General features: G+C 42.5%; 1 protein-coding gene across 9 annotated transcripts in view; it reads right to left on the minus strand.

Annotated features, from left to right (window-relative positions):
• The window catches only part of LOC114574022 (adhesion G protein-coupled receptor L3), a 219,952-nt gene that overhangs the window by 177,149 nt on the left and 24,539 nt on the right, over nt 1–18,264 (minus strand). For all 9 annotated transcript variants that reach the window (XM_028606304.1, XM_028606305.1, XM_028606303.1 and 6 more), the window contains exon 2: nt 10,489–10,574. The gene's annotated coding sequence lies outside the window, so the exon portion shown is untranslated. The remainder of the gene's footprint in view (nt 1–10,488; nt 10,575–18,264) is intronic.

An 18,264-nucleotide genomic window follows, 5' to 3' on the forward strand; every position in this document is an offset into this window, starting at 1 on the left:
TCATACGACCCCCCCCCATCCCACCCAGTTATTCTCTACCCTTTTCTGTCTTCTCTCTTGGCTTTTTAACCACTGGCCTGAATGCAACAATACATTAGACAATAGGCAAGCCCAAGTGTTTCATTCACACCCAATTACTGTGAAAGGGATTTTTCTGGCCAGAAATTCACCGTGGAGCACAATGAGAGTGTCACGGAGGAAAAAGATATCCCTGGCGTTTCGCCTTCTGTCCCATGTTCCGCACACAAAAGAGAGAGAAAAGCGATCCGGTGTATTTGACACCGGCTGGGGGCAAATTAGCCGGAGCTGGTTAAATAAGGATAGTTCTAACTGAGGCGCTAACAGAGACAGGAAACATCTGCTGCTCGCGCTGGGCCCTTGTTGGCCCCGAGGATTCTGCCTTTGATCAACGGCCATCACATCACAACCACCTTCCTACAAGAGCTCAGATGAAACGGCCTCTCAAACACACACGTAGAGTGCTAGAAAGCACGGTCACAATGGGAGGAATGCAAGTCCAAACACGAAAAACAAACAGGGCTGAGATTCGCACCAACATTTATGCAGACTGATGATGCATGTATTTGGAAATTGGAATATAATCTTAAACCTTTTCTTTAAAATCTACAGTATCACTGACCACTCTTTCTGGGTAGAGCAAAAATAAAAAAAAAACTTTTACTTTCGCTCTCCTGCAAAATATGACATTCTCATTTCCAGCGGAAACAAGCCAAACACCTCACTCAACAGTGGGCCAGACGCCACCTTTGGACTGCCAATCCCGCTGTTGTATTTCCCCCACCTGTGACAGGAAGATGATTCACTAGGTCTGCCAGACTGCATCTAGGGAATGTGTTCACTGTGGCGTACTCACTGCCAGCACAGACGGAGGGGGAAAAACACCACCTTCTGCACTGCATTGTGACCTGCAAATGCAGTTGATAAAATAATGTGGCCTGTGAGCAGATGTATCACACTCTACCTACTCAGGGTGTAACAATTCACCAATTCAAATCAAGGCATCGGGCCAAATGATTATGATATGGCAGACGGGAGCAAAACTAAGCCTTATACACAGGGAGAATGTTAAAATCGGTGTCGGCCCACAGGAACGCACCAGCTGCACCACAAAGGCAATATGAGAATTATAGGTTCAATTGGATTTTGTTTTTAAAGAGAGCATGTATATGTCATTTTTAGGGTCTGTATTTTTAGCCGCAGAAACCCACGCTCCACCTGTGCTGCATTCCTCTCTGAATACACAAACAGCATACTTTTTGTTTCGACAATACAAATGGAATACTAGATATAACCAAGCAACACATATTTCAATAGGAATTCACAGTTAGGCTATGCTCAAAACTACCCAAACAACATAGACAACACAGTGTATTTTTGCAAAATATAGTTTCTGTTCCTTTATTTGCAGTCATACTGTTCTTGAATCATATTTCTACCTTGACTTTATTTCGGTCACACAGATATTTGAAATAACACCACAAAATGTGGTAACAATGCTATTTCATGGTCTACAGTAAACCATATATATAGCTGTGCATTTCCTTCAATATGCTACTCGATTATCTATTTAATAAAATTAAGGAATGGTGCTAATAAATAAGGCAAACACACATTCTTATATTACAGCAATCAAATGAATGTGAATAGAGTTATATTGGTTTGCAACTGATTTCATTGGCACTGGATAGGATTGTATTCATTCTAATCGGAGTTTACTACATTTCAGTGTATCTCTAACTGTATTATACCACAGATCACATGTTGAATAGAAATCCAATTTATCCAGCTAGAGAACACTACCTCATGCACTTAAATCGTTCAAAATGAATGAAAAAAATGAGAAAGAAATGGAGAAAAAAAATATCTGGTGTGTAATTATAAAGGCCATAGGAGTTCAAAAGTCTTAATGGAATGACTTGTGCACAAGCCAAATGATCCCCCCACCACTCTTGCTCCTCGCCATTTCCAGGTGTTCATTATTCTAACTTTGGAGAACATCCTGAGGGTCATGCCATGTTCTAATTCCTAATTAACTTCCCAGTACAGAGATCATGGTCGGCAGTGACCCTGACTGGCGAACAGGACCAGATGAAGTCCCAGGGTATTACTCTTACTCAGGTTTGTAACCGCTCATTCCCAACAAAACCTCCTCTAACATAGTTACTGTACAGTGTGTCATGGAATTGCAAGAACTGGGTCATGCTTTAAAAAAAAAAAACGACCTAAAGCCTGCTTGAGGCATTTAAGAGGCAACTGGAAACACCTGTGGACTTTGGGGCTTATGGGTAACCGCTGTTAAAGATCCTGGTAGGCTTCTGGTTTTTTTTGTGTGTGTGCCACCTATCTGTCAACCAGGAATAAAGAAGGGGCAAATACAACAAATTAATAATTCCCGACTTCATGGCTAATCTCGGCTAAAGCTGCGTACCAATCAGTGGCGTGTTTTTACCCCGTCTCTGAGATTAGTCATGTGTACACTTGCAGTACACGTACATATTGGGGCATTACCGGCATTCATAGGGAATACAAAAGGAGCAGCGGTGACTAAATGTCTATGTTTGCTTAGTAGAGATCAGGTATGCCCTCTGTGCTACAACACGGGCCACCTGCAGTCTGGCAAATAGGTTTCGGGGGGGAATTAGAGGATTCTGATGAATGAACAAGACAGACATGAGTAACCCGGCCCAATATAGTGCTTATCTACAAGCTTATGTTGCACAAAGGAGGCAGATAAGCTAAGACATACCAGCAGAATGAGGGAATGGTGGGGGGAAAAAAGTGGAAATGAGGCGGGTGGGGGGGAACATACCCAGGTCAAGATCTACAGGAGTGCGGTCAGTTGCGACAGAACCCGGATGCTTTGAATCACCGCAGAACAATTAACCATTGACCAGAGGGATTAGACAAGCTACATAGCATGGGATCCATGTCATTCATGGTTATTCCAGAGACCATGAAAACAAAGCACAAAGTCATTATTAAGGCCTTTACCTGCCCTGGGCAGTGAATGCAACACTAATCAATGAGAAAGAAATGTATTACGGTGGGTCTTAGAGGACAGGTGATATTATGTTGGTGTGTGTTAGTGTGTGTGTGTGTGTGTGTGTGTGTGTGTGTGTGTGTGTGTGTGTGTGTGTGTGTGTGTGTGTGTGTGTGTGTGTGTGTGTGTGTGCACATATGGATAAGATTATCCTGTCTATTAGTGATCTCTTTAAGGTAGGTGGTATGTATGGGAGCAGCAGCATCATGTTTCAGCTATTCATTTGTGACAGTGAAGGACGGACGGAAATATTCAATGACCTAAACGTGATTCACCTTCTGTCTTTGTTTCTGGAGTTTCTAATTTTCAACTTTATTAACTTTGGATTGAACCTGTAAAAAAAATAGTACCCTTGCTATGTAGTATGCCTTGGAAACCACCTATTGTTAGTTCATTCTTAGTGCATCCTCTTGACACTATCACTAGGACTCACCAAAGCAAATGTAAAAAAAAAATGGGACTTTAAAATGTAAAATCAGAGCTGAAACATTAGACGACTACGTGAAAATCATTCTGCAACCATTTTGATAATCGACTAATCGTGTAAGTCAGGTATCTAGCAAAAATGCCATATTTCCTGTTTAGTCTTCTGAAGTACTTACAAGGAAATTTGTAGGAAATCTTTACTATTTCTGACGTTTTAAAGACTAACTGATCAATCAACAAATCAAAGAAATTGTAATCTGATTTGTAATCTTATAGCTCATTTAACACATGACAAAATCTGCCCAGCAAAAGTCCTACTTTACTACAACCAATTTGTGTTGAAATGAGGCTGCGACAAAATCTAATTTTTCATGTATCAGTGTCCGTGTTTTAAAAACTGTTCCCATGTCTGCTGGATGTTTGGCATCCATCCATCCATCCATCTTCGTCCGCTTATCCGGTGTCGGGTCGCGGGGGGAGCAGCTCCAGCAGGGGACCCCAAACTTCCCTTTCCCGAGCAACATTAACCAGCTCCGACTGGGGATCGAGGCGTTCCCAGGCCAGGTTGGAGATATAATCCCTCCACCTAGTCCTGGGTCTTCCCGAGGCCTCCTCCCAGCTGGACGTGCCTGGAACACCTCCCTAGGGGGCGCCCAGGGGCATCCTTACCAGATGCCCGAACCACCTCAACTGGCTCCTTTCGACGCAGCAAAGGAGCAGCGGCTCTACTCCGAGCTCCTCACGGATGACTGAGCTTCTCACCCTATCTCTAAGGGAGACGCCAGCCACCCTCCTGAGGAAACCCATTTCGCCGCTTGTACCCTGGATCTCGTTCTTTCGGTCATGACCCAGCCTTCATGACCATAGGTGAGGGTAGGAACGAAAACTGACCGGTAGATCGAGAGCTTTGCCTTCTGGCTAAGCTCTCTTTTCGTCCACAACGGTGCGATAGATTGAATGCAATACCGCACCCGCTGCGCCCGATTCTCCGACCAATCTCCCGCTCCATTGTCCCCTCACTTTCGAACACAAAACCCCAAGGTACTTGAACTCCTACACTTGGGGTAAGGACTCATTCCCTACCTGGAGAAGGCATTCCATCGGTTTCCTGCTGAGAACCATGGCCTCCGATTTAGAGGTGCTGATCCTCATCCCAACCGCTTCACACTCGGTTGCGAACCGATCCAGTGAGTGCTGAAGGTCGCAGGCCGATGATGCCATCAGGACCACATCATCTGCAAAGAGCAGCGATGAGATCCCCAGCCCACCAAACTGCAACCCCTCCCCACCCCGACTACGCCTCGATATCCTGTCCATAAATATTACAAACAGGATTGGTGACAAAGCGCAGCCCTGGCGGAGGCCAACCCTCACCTGAAACGAGTCCGACTTACTACCGAGAACCCGGACACAGCTCTCACTTTGGTCATACAGAGATTGGATGGCCCTGAGTAGAGACCCCCTCACCCCATACTCCCGCAGCACCTCCCACAGTATCTCCCGGGTTGTTTGGCATTGTCTGGTAAATGAAAAGCTACACTAAGTCAAGCATAGTCCTGTTTGAGCACTTCACAATAAGTCACAAGTTAGTTGTCAAGTGCCATAATGTCATCCCCAGTTTATATTATGCAATCATCCACAGCGCCAGGAAACAAATCCCATTGACTTGATTCCTATTTAATTATTCTACTTGAAAATCCGTTCTACTCGGTTTTCTCTAAACCAGAGAAGAAAAAAAAAAGAAAATTTCTTCACCCATTAAAACAAAATCTCCTACCTATTTGAGGATAGCATTCCTCCCAGCTTGTCAGATTCCATTCACCAGAAACCACCTTCAGCTATTATTCTATTAAAACCTGAGCAAATGTGGCACACAACACAATAGGGTTTCACTGAGGTAAAATAATTGCCTAAATATAGCGTGACAGCGGAGGTTCATTCATCCTGGAGGAAACATTGCCCGTTTGGAAAAAGTCTTGACAGAGTAGCAAATGACAGTAAAATGGAAGGAGAAAGAATGAAGAGAGGCACAGAAAGGGGCAGTGCACAGCTTCCATCACCAAACAAAACACTACATATTTCGTTGAAAGACGTGAAGTGTGAAGTTAGGCTACTCTGCACGCTGTCAATAGCAACGTTTATCATAGGGCCGGCCGCAGTCTATATATTGATTAAACCATCCATCACTTAAACTCTACAAGACATTATTTCTAATTAAAAACTAAGCCATAAATTTTGGGCTTTCTTGCCAAGCTGGGGCTGTAAATAAAATTCGAGGGAGGGCGGAAACAGATTGCAGCCCCTGTCCACGGTTTAGAGCCACCGTAAAAAGGACAGACGGGTGTGATGGCACCTTTGGGATCCTGACACGCAGACCGCGGGGCTGACAGCAGGGAGGTGCTCTGCTTCATCCCAGATAAACAGATGCAAATCAATAATTTCTCTGGTTGTGTTTTTACAAGACAGGCGCTTCCCCTCAGAGGGGCTAAGGAGGAGCAGGCCATGCATATGGAGAGCAAATATGCAAATTAAATTTTCATAAACCACTTGGGAATATGTAAAAGGAACAGCGGCCGATGTACTTGGAAATGATGTATAATCATAAGAGGTCATGAACGCGTATGAAAGCGCTCCGTCACACGACTGGGTTGGCTAGTAGGCTGGCCGTGTCACCTTTTTCCTCTGCTAAACAACAATTTCGCTGCCAAATTTGCAGCCGCAGGGCATTATTTGATGATCCGTGTTGATAAAGAGGCCATTAGTACACCTACACTATTGCCCAAGCTGTGACGTTGGAGAGGCAAACACAAAGCACGCTCGCAGTCATAGCAGAGGACCCTTAACGTTTGACAACTTCTGATTACCTCAACGTGTACGCTGGTTGTCAAGTGGTGAACTCCCCTGACAGCCAGTTGCAGAGTGGCAGAGAATTGGTTATTTTTTGACAGAGGGATGTCTGATTTCACAGGTACTAGCCAAAGGGAGGAAATGGAGGGAATTTGTGCAATAAAATGAAGAAAAGACACGCCATGGGCTTTCACAGCCTCCACTGCCAACAAAGGAAAGCATGTGCAATTACTATTCATCTGTCTCCGTTTCCTCTCCTGGGCCGATTTCTTTCCATACCTGCCAGAACTGGAGTCGCTCTGACCACACAAGCGCCTTCTGACGGCTGTGGAATCATATTTGGTTAACTGATAGCCAGACAGGCTCCTCGCCAAAGTGACTTTGGTCTTGGTGAGAGACAGAAAGAGAGAATCACTGTCCGCGGGGGGAAGCGAGAAGTAATGACGGAGCTAAAAAGGACAAGATGGAGTGATCCTCTATAAAAAAGACCAGCAGTAATCTCTTCCTCTCCTCCCGCTCCTCTACCCTTAATGTCCTAAGAGATCTTGGCTCCTCCGTAAAGCCTGCTGCCTCCGCACATCAAACAGAGCTGATTAGAGCCGCACACCTTGCTGGAGCTGAAGCTTTGGACAGGGTGCAGCCGTAGTTCAAGAGAGACTCAGTGTTACAAAAACCAAAGAGGAAAAACTCTTCAAGGTGGTGGCCATCTCTTTGGACCGGATACATTTGGACAGCTTCCACTAAATCAGCATTGGGACTGTGAATACTGACTTGAGTATCCACTTACCATATCTGAAACCCAATGCCTTGGAGCTCAAATAAAATTGGTGTCTTTCAAATTAGGACCATTGCTGCTTTGGATTCTTCTGTCATGTCAGATGATATCAGCGTAGCCCCAGAGGTGCAAGCAGCACTTGAATCTAATCGTCATCAGCAGATCGTCCTGTTCATTTACATTAGCATAAATGGCCACGGTGAGGAGGGGAGGGCGATAGAACGTCAAAGTGGGAAGAGAAGGAGAGGAAGGGCTGGCAGAAGACGATGGAGAGAGACTGCTGAACTGCTGTGTGAGTTCTCTGTCAAGGGTGTTGTTTTATTAAGATACCCAAACTGTCGGGGCAGGTATCAGGAAAGGAGCAGGTCACGTGACAGGACATTTGTGATAACATCCCAGTAACCCCTCTCATACCGAAATAGCTCCATCCAAATATACCTTTCTCTCTGTCACATTTAGAGGGGCAAACCATTGTGCAAGAGACTCACCTCTACCAATCAAGACACGTGAAGCGTTCACCTGCATAGCCCTCTGGGACTGAGGAGGTGGGTTGTGACAGGCAATACAATCTGTGCGTGTGTGTGTGCGCGTGTGTGTGTCAAGGATAGATTGATAGAACCCCCCTGTACAATTTTACACTTAAACAAACTGTCACATTTATTAGTGAGTTTTTAAGGGTGCTGGTGGATTTTGTTAGCTTTGGACAGAGCCCTGCTAAGCTAAACTAACTGAACTTTGTCTCAAACTTAAAAGCCGAGGTATGAAAGTGGTAGATCTTCTCATCTAAAATATGGAAATATTTCTTAAACGTTGGTCTAGTGGAGTGATCTTTGGAAAAATACTTTTGTAACTCCCAATCTCCCCCAATCTATCCTTGACACAGTCCTCGGTTTGCCGTTTCCATTCAGCTTTTCTAATGCGATACTTCAAAACGCCCATAAAAATAGGTGAATGGAAAAACACTAGTGAAGATGAGATGACTAAGAGACATTTTAATGCAGTAGCAGCAGGAGTGTTCTCACATGAACTCTCCGCCTGTTGGGACGAAATGACCGCGAACGTGTCTAAGCAGATATATTTCCAGCAGTTGTCAAGACAACAAAAAATTGCACGGCGGGTCAACTAATTTGCCATTATCGGCTATGCACTAAATCAATGTGTACATTTTAAAGAAGTTGGTCATTTAGAGGGTTTCGATGCTCTGTCCAGTACCTTTGAGCCCGGCTGCTTCGCTGCTGACAGTAGTTGCCCGGGTAACGGGACACAACAACAAAGACGTGAAAAGTCAACCACCTCTCGCTGAGATTCAAATTCAAGAACACTGCTGACATCCTTTTCCATTCAAATGACCTGTTTTGCATCAGTTGGAGAAGTCCGGGCAGGATCACACTATGAAAACAAACGGCAGGGCTTTAAGATAACAGAACCAAAACTTGGCGGGGGGCTGATGTCATCACAGGCCATTATGGTCAAACTAGCTAGAATGGCTGATACTATGGGCAACCATGTTGGGTATGCAAAGTTTGGTGGTTGAACATGTTTCTGAATATTCAAAAAAAAAAGACCTTAATAATATCCTTCAAATCTTAATTCCAGATTTCTCTTCCTGCCTAACGTTGTAATCTGCAGAATCATTACATCACAGTGTGCTTGTAAATCCAGGATTCCTTAGCCCAAAACCGATCCCCCCTGAAGTAGATTAGACTTAATCCAAAGTGACCACAAATTAGGCAAAAGAAGGTGCATCAAATGAAGGTTGTAATTCCACGTCAGGGTGTATTAGGATATTTATCATCAAAGCGATCCCCAGCTTTTAATATATTTGACATCTTTCAGCACTAATACAGTATCTGATTTCTGAGAAGCACCAGTACACAGCCACACAGCGTGACATCTGAAGGAAAGCAGCGGGTTGCAGGACAAGTCGCTGAGAAGTGTTTCTACACAGAATAGAGACCAAGGCTATTATCCCTGTACCAGATTTACACTTCATATCTAAAAAGCACAAGGCAGCGCCACGCGTAAAGCTATCGCCTGCTGCTCTCAATGTTATTCAAATGACAGCACAAATCTATTTTCACCTTGCAATTAATAAGACCATTACTCCTATGTCAGCAACATTTACTGTCCTTTCTTTTGTGTCAGATATGTTAGCGAACTGGGAAATTAATTTAAAAAAATGGGATTATCCTGGGATATGTGGGTAGTTGAGTAGAGCTCAAATGTAGTTCCCAATTATTCTCCTCTGAAATCTCCCATCCCATCATATGGAGAATATGAGCCTCTGAGGCCTTATCAAAAAGGTGATATGACACATTCTCCCACAGTGCACATTTTTATGCCTTGAGCTTGTTGAATACAATGTCGTAAAATAACATCCACAGGGGCTCGAAAAGCAATGTAAACATTCTATGTACAAAAATGTCTGCACTGCCGCAAGTTAGTTGTTATGAAAGGAGGAGTGGCTTTATTGACTTAGATGAAGGGGAAACTGGTTAGATGGATGTAGCAGGGTATGTGTGCGTGTGTGTGTGCGCATGTATGTGTGTGAAGGGGGGCGGCGGCAGGCAAACCTATCATCCACTGAGCCCACCAGTAAACTCTGGAGGGCGAACAATCTCCCTAATTGAATTCAATCCAGACTCACCACAGGAGGCACGGAGGCTAGTGGCTCCATTGAGTATGGAGAGAGTTGGTGGAGGTGGTGGTGGAGGAAATTGTGTGTGTGTGTGTGTGTGTGTGTGTGTGTGTGTGTGTGTGTGTGTATCGACGGAATAAGAAGAGGAGGAGGGCTTCAGCTGGCATGACAAGCGAGCGAGGAATAGGAAAGAAGATAAGCACAGAAACAGAGAGCAAACAGGTTTGTAGAAGACAACAGAAAACAATGAGCAACAGACAGAGAGGAGGAAAAGCTCTGTGCATCAAGGTTTTGGTGGTTATGGGATGGATGGGGGGGAATGGTGGGGGGGGGGGATGGGGGCGTGCAAAGAGCAAGAGACTCAACGGGTGGAGAAATGAAAGCCATCTGCGCTTTTGCATGATTACACTGAAAACATCATTTGCATCAGGGAATGAAATCCAAACATGCTCAGTATGGTTACCGACCAAAAAAAGCTCTCCTTGTCGCTGCTGGCAGAAATTAAAGGCTTACCAGTGCTGTCCCACAGATTTGCATATGAAGATGAGCACCTATCATGAATCTTTTTCATAACATCCTATTGCACACCGAGAGAAAGCCCAATTGGCCCACGTGAATGCTCTTTATTACTGTGCTGTGTTGGGGGGGTGGGGAGGATCTGTTGCGTATTCATGACATGCAATGAGACATTTTCAGGTTGGTATTGATGCTGTCAGAAATGGTGATAAAATTGTACAATACCTTGGTGTGAGACGGATTGTGATTCTTGAGTGTTCTCCTCACAAATGCTGTGTATCACATTCCAGATAGTAAAACCATGTTCTGTCCTGGAAGGAATCAGAGAGAGAGGAAGCGGGTTAGGAGACAGAGCACGATAGTCTTGCGTCAGTAAAACACGGCAACACTTACTCTTTCAAAATAGGTGACAGGGGAATTAATTAAACAGTGCAGCAGAAGGAACTTTTAATGTCTGCCAACTTGACTTTAAGTCAACTTTAATAGGCCTGTGCACATCCATGATGTAGATTAACTTTGACAAACTAAAAAAAGTCTGAATTCCAGAAGAGTATGTTTGTCACAGTCGCATCATGCATAAACTCTGTATTGTGGTCTCTTCTGGGTCGGCCGTTATTAAGTGGCATCTTCATAAATTTTTCAGCTGTTGTCTGCATCCCACAGTGGTGATAGAGCTGAATTGCCGCTGTTTGAAGTGCTATTCAGGTCACATCAGCTTTTAATGGCTGATTTATTAGGGCCCAACATGGGCTTGGTGATGGGCTGCAGGACAAAGAGCCTGTTTTAAACTGCATTAACACTCTGCAGTAAATATCCCATACAACATTAGCATTTTGATGACTGCCTCCCCCAGTCACCTTTTGCGCCGCCTCGTTGTCCCTAGCACACATTTTTGCTCTCCTGCTCTGCCTCTTAGCCTTTGTCTCAATCCATCTTTTGCATGTGCCACTTTCTCTCTTTCGGCCTTCGCGTCATTCTACTCATTACATTTCTCACTCACCATATTCAATATAAACCTTTGCTGCTCCGATACCAGTGTGCACAGGTGAAGTGGTGAAGTTTAATTACGGCTGAATTAATGAGCTACATGAACGGTTTCACAGAGGTAAATCCAAATTGTATTCAGTGAAATTAAAAAGCACGTTTCGTCTTCACCTTCAGAGATAAAAATAAAACCATGTCACCTTTCTCTCCTTCATTAGTGATTCAAACTATCTTTACATGTTTTCTAATTAAATCTCACCTACAATCATACAATTGATGAGCTCCAAAGCTTTTGTAATTGAGGCATTAGGGTCATGAATAATAAGCAAAAATTAAAAAAGAATTAATCAGTAGTACTATGTGCACTATGCAAATTAAGTAGGTATTGGATAGGACAGAAATTGAAGTGAAAACCATTTCAGGTGACTACCTCATGAAGCTCATTGAGAGAACACCAAGGGTTTGCAGAGTTATCAACCCCCCCTCCCCATTACACCACCACCACCAGCCTGCACAGTGGTAACAAGCCATGACGGATCCATGTTCTCATTCTGTTTATATGCACATACATATATACATACACACACATACATATATACACATACAGTTATATAGTTATAGTTATATATATAGTTAGTTATATTTTATTTCTGTGTCATGCCAAACATCTTGGCCCATCCCACATGGGATTAAAAGACACCACAAATTCACTTATTCAACAAACATCTTCCCGTTGCATATACAAATCCTTCGAACAAATACATGAATACAAATAGACATACACATACATACATGTATATACACGTACACACATACCACACACAAACAACTAGTTCTCATCTACACTCGATAAAGAGCTTTTTTCCTCTTCTCCCAGGCTTTACCTCAATAATTAGCCAATGTATATGTTTCATATGTGAACAGCCATCTCAATCTTTGAGCATCATCCATATTTACCAAATCAATCTCTGCTTTTATCCTACAAAACAAAAAATCACGCTGCTCACAATAAAAAGGACAATAGAAAACAAAATGGACCTCATTTTCTACATCATTCAAACAGCACATAGGACAAATACGTTTTTCCTCTTCTACATTAACATATTGTCCTGTTTCAATAGTCAAAGGCAAAACACCAGATCTCACTTGAGCACATAAGGATCTTTGCCTTTTTGACAAATTATATACAACATAATTCTCAGTGTCTCATTCCCAATTCTCATACATATATACACACACACACACACACATACATACATATACATACGCACACACACATACATACATACATGGTCAGTCTCTAATAACCTTCATGTATAAATATGTTTGTCTCTCTTCAGATTCAAGGAGTTGCATGATAAGGTAATGTTTAATGTTTGCATGATAAGGTAATGTTTTGTCTCAGGACTGTCTCCTTTTGGAGGCCGGCAGGCCAGCCAAACTTCCCAGAGAGAGAGAGAGAGAGAGAGAGAGAGAGAGAGAGAGAGAGAGAGAGAGAGAGAGAGAGGCTAAACTAGGCTTTAGCTGTGTTTAGGCACCTGCAACATCTTCGTTTACCTTAAAGCTCCAGCTAATTGTAACACCTCCAGCATAACCTTAAATAGCCTACACCTTCAGGAGGACAGGAACTTGAGAGTTGGGACAGTACTTAGGGCCCTATGATTTCCGCGATGCGGAAAACACCGACGGAATCGCGGAATCTACACATGAAAATTGAATTCTGTTATACAAGCGGAATCGCATAGAATTTGCATATATTTTGTTGACATTAAATAAACAATTTTATTTTGCTTCCTTCTCATTTTTTAGTTTAAAACAACAAGCGTAGAAAGGTCTCAACAACATGCAGAGACAGGTCTCTACCTAAACCGTGGCCAAAAGGCACAGCCTGTTGCCTAGTAACAATACGTCATCACGTTCACGTTGAGTTTGTTGCGAGGGGAAAAATGTCGAAGCGAGTGGCGCCCAAGGGGGTAAGCTTCGCTTCAGAACTCGAGCCATCATGGCGCCATTTTGTTGCTAACTGGCCATCACCTCCTGTTAGCATTCCGCTGACCGCCATTTTTTTTTTACGTCACTTGACTGCGAATAACTTTACATCTGAAGCGTTTAAAGACTCTATTTGTCCGTTGTTTAGTTCCAAAGAAACACGACAATGTATAAAAGGCTCCATTACCTTGTACCTCACGTTATGGCTCCGTAGCAGACATTTTTGTAAAAATAGGCTAACGTCATAACCAAGTGACTTACTGTCGCATAGTAGAGGAATTACCGTATAGTACAGGAGAAGCTTGCAGGCAGTTTCGACTTACATGAGATGTTTAGGTTTAATTACTAATGTTAACTAGCATGTTAGTGATCAATAATTAGCCTGTGCCCATGTTATCTCCTTACATACACCTACAGTCTCCGTATCTGTAAGATTGGGAATGATTGAGATTTCTCTTGGCACAGCTACCAGAAGACTTACAACTTTCAGACACGTTGCTCACGTCACATTCTCTCAGTTGGAGGCTGCGCAGTAAAGCTGGCCATCACCGGAAAAGTGCTTCTAATAGCCTTCACTGGTCTCCGTCCAGAGCAACGGGGTCTATTGGTCCATTATATACTGTCTATGGTGGCGCCTCCCGATAAGACGACGGTGGCAAAAAAAATTAAGAAACTCTGAATTAACTGCTAAATACCGAGCTGAACAATACCCCAACGACTACTATGAATCTGGACGACTGTTTTGTAAATTTTGTCAACATACTGTTGACTGGACCCGCAAAGACACTTGTAACGTCCATTTCAAATCAAAAGCTCATCTCAAGAACAAAGCTATATCTACAGCGGGAAAATCCCTCCAGGTTACCATTGTGGCAACGACAAAATCAATAGATGCAAGGCGTGAGTTTGTGGAAGACTTTGTTGCAATGTGTGCTGAAGCTGACATACCGCTAGAGAAAATGAAGAGGATACGTCCTTTTCTTGTTAAACATTGCAAGCAGGGAGGCTCAGAAAACGCCAGCAGCCTCAGGCAGACCCACCTGCCGCGGGTCTTTGACCAGCACAAGCAAAAAGTGCTGCAAGAGATCCGTGGAAAGAAAATTCTCGTTGTTGTCGACGAAGCCTCCGAGATCGCAGTGTCCTCAACATTGTTATAGGGTAGCATCCAATTAGCTTTTATTTAGGTAATTTTGAATGTGCTTTGCTGAATATATTAATAGTTTAAATAGAAAAGCTGAATTGTGAGTTTGTGTTACTGACTTTAAAGGTCAATACTGCTTAGAAGAGAAAAGAAGACAAGCAAATCCAAAAAAATCCGAAACGGCTAAAAATAAATCCGAAAACACGGAATTTGAAAAAAAATAAAACCGAATTTGAAGAAAAATAAAACGGATTTCATAGGGCCCTAAGTACTGCACAATCACACATTGTGGCTAAACTGTACTGCCTGCTTAATTGTCTCATCAATTAAGCGTTCATTAAATGCTCCTGTGTAAGTCATCAAAGTCTTCCGAACCTTCTTCACGTATGTGAAATGAGTTGTGCTGCTCCTGAGTTTTTCCTTAACACAAAAGACAAAAATCAATGTCTCAATTATATTGCCAAACTTCCAAATATCATCTGCACAATGGCCAACCAATCTTGGCTTCCTAACAAGTGCTGGGGCCCTGCTACGTCAAATCTGCTGTTCATTATGTTTGATCAAATTTGAGACTTTGGTGGACAAAGCAGATGCCGTAGGTTGATTCAGATGAACCGCTGAAGCTAGTTTGATCAACAGAGCATCTGCCAGTCATTTAGCAGGCCTGAAAGTGTTTGGAAACGAACACAATCACACCATGTTGCAACAATCCTAACCACAAACTCTTGCACAAAAGGAGAGGCAGAGGCCACAGCAAGGCCAGACTGGGATAATAATTCGGGCCGTTAATCTAACAGGAGCCCAGGCCAATACCCACACATCCACACACAGCCCACGCATACTGTAACTTTTTTCAGTTTACTCTTATGATGGCCATTCTCATGCTCAATTATATCTCATAAGTTGTCGTAGCATTTTTTGGGCTGATATATTTGTTGCAGAGATTTGGTGCAAAATATAATAACCATTTTTGACCATTCACAAATAAAAATGAGTCAGAAATCCCTCCAAAATAACACATTAGGACACCAAGTACTTAAAGAACACCTGATATTTGGAGATTTCTGCAAGAATTGCATTTTTTGGCGAGCACTATTGTTCTGAAAATTGCTCAGAAACTCCCTTATTGTAAATATACCTAGGACACCATACATCCTCTGAATGCCCTAGGTCTCCAGTTTGTGTTTTGGCTGTGAGTATCCTACATGCCACAATATGTCATTTTATACAGTGAGGTCTGAAAAACATGATTCACTGCAATGAAAAGGCAACTTACTTGTAAGGGGACGAACACCATCACACATAAAATATGTGAAAATCTTTATTTTTAACATATTTACCTCTTATAAAAGCCATATTCACTGCTCCTCTCCCTGATCTTCCTCACTGAGTAGAGACACTGTGCAAACCCAATTCAAACCTGCTCTCTTATAATCATCTGTGTTTAAGTTCTGGCAGTAGATGAGAACTGAAGCTTCCAAAATATCTTCAAAGGGTTTAGACCAGAGAAATGTACACCAGGCAGTTCCAGGCACTCAAGGAAATCTTGTACCATTACAACTAGGATGCTCATTCCAAAGATATATCAATTCTATTGAAGTACTAGGCATGGGTGACCCAATGTGACAAGGTGAGATAGCTGCTTATTGCCAGGTAGCTTATTCATTAAAGCTTAACTGTATATTCAAATGTAATCATGCCTTTCAAAAGTGGCATTATATTATGTAGTAGTTATATATTATAGTCACGCCTGACCATGTTTTCGATATTGGACAAACGGCACCTAAATGTAAGCTTAATTTTCCAATTTAGCGGTTTTATGTGAAAGCTAAAAAGAATGATTCTTAAGGGGTTAAGTAAAACAACACCAGCTGTCTGTCAGTTACACTTGAAAACTACCAAGATATGCCCTAGATTCCTTTCTGAAATTCGGTGGAGGTGATCACCTGCTTTGTTTATGTACAAAAAATTGCCATTAATCAACAAAAACAACATATGATTTGTATTCAAGAATCCTTGTTCAAAATATTGCACAAAAAAAAAACGTTTTCATGTCATGTTCAAGTCTGCTGGGATACTCTGAGACAAAACTGACAGTAGGATTTGGGTTTCACACCATGTTATTTACTTTTCAGTGACTGCAAAGGAACCAGTCAGTATTGCATAGAGCATCAAGGGATGTGAAAGAGTTTTGTTGGACTGCCAAGTAAGCCAGCCAGGATCACTCGATATCTGCAAGGGAATTATTCCCCATTGCAGAAATGCACAAACCCAAGAGAAGGTAGCAACTTTATGGCATTAACACACAGAAAAATAATTGTCATAGGAAGGGTGCCTTTGGCCCTTTTCTTTATCACGTTATCTACTGGTCTCTGTTTTTCAGTTCCCATGGTGAAATGAGTGTTTTCTAAATTACAAAGTGATGAAACACAGGCTTATTATCCTGCTTCCACTGCCATGAACTTGCACCCAATTTTGATTTAACACCCTAAACGTGATTCAATGAAGCAGAGTGTGCTAGATATCACTGTTGAGTGTGGTCACATATAACGCAACGGACCATATTTCTGACCACGCCTGACAGTTATGTTGGGTGTAACAATGCTTTTCTGCCATGAAAGATGTAGAGTTTTATCATCCTTAATAATGTTCATTCCAATAAAACTAAAGAAAAGATGACAGTGAAAAAGGGAAGCTATCATGGGATTATAACAATCTGAATCGTGTATTTGTGTATACATTTTCAACAATGTAGTAGTTGACTAGAATTCGCTTCAGAGCATACAAATAAATAAGTTGACCCTCAGTCTTACAAAGTCTCTGTTGACGATGACATCAACAGGGGATATGAATTCATCAAAGATTTTGGAGCTGGCCATTGTTGACTTAGTTTCATTTAAATTCATAGAAAACACAAGTACAATGCGTTTAATCTTAACAAGCAATTACACACGTCAGGTTGTTTTTTTCCAACTACTTACAGGTAAAAAGGAGAGGTAAAAAGCAAACAAAAAAAGAGTGCAAGCACTACTGAAGAACAAGAGTGACAATGACAAAGAGAGTAGGCCTTTTCTTATTCATTCAAATTAAACAGTTAATGTAGCTGCTTTTCACATGAAAAAAGGAAGGTAATCAGTGACAACAGTGGAGGAAAATGGTACCAAAACAGAACTGCATGGCTAAATTTGATGCAAACAATAGTTTTTTTTTGGATTGGCTGTACACGCCGTCTGCTTCTCTGATGGCGTTGCAGCTGTGTTACCTCACACTCTGGCTTAATGCTGTTTCAAAGTAATCATGATGAAATAAACAGTGAAAAGAAACAGGGCAGGACTAACAAGACTCGTCCTGCCTCGAGGCAAAAAGTTGCACATTGCAGTTGTAGGGCAGTCTTGAAATATATTAGTGGCTCTCGCACCAGCTTATCAGTGTGTGTCAAAAAAACCTGCTATCAGGAGACAAAAGAACATATGAGAAAGCGGTGGATGCATGCAGCCGCTGTATGACTGATCCAAGTTGACAGCCTGTGGTGTGTGTCTCTATAAAAGCATTTACAGAGGCACAGCACCGTGGCCTGCTGAAAGCTCATCAAAGAGTGGCTTATTTTATCAGCCAAGTGGAAAATGTGCTGAGAAAGAGAGGGAGAGGCAATAGTGAGGAAGTCAGCGAGAGTAACTAAGCTATTGTGCCCATCGCTGACCCAAACACCCGCGTTACAGTAGTCACGGCTGCTCACAACAAAAGCTCTAATCGGCAGAGCAAGGCTCTAAATTAAATGACCCTGTGGTTGTGACACTGTAACTGACAAGCCAGCCTCTGAATACTGGGGCCAAAGGCAAAGGAGATACGGCTAATGAACAGGAATTGTACTGAAACAGTGGCATCTT

The sequence above is a fragment of the Perca flavescens genome, chromosome 19 (assembly GCF_004354835.1).
Source record: "Perca flavescens isolate YP-PL-M2 chromosome 19, PFLA_1.0, whole genome shotgun sequence".
Lineage (NCBI taxonomy): Eukaryota > Metazoa > Chordata > Actinopteri > Perciformes > Percidae > Perca > Perca flavescens.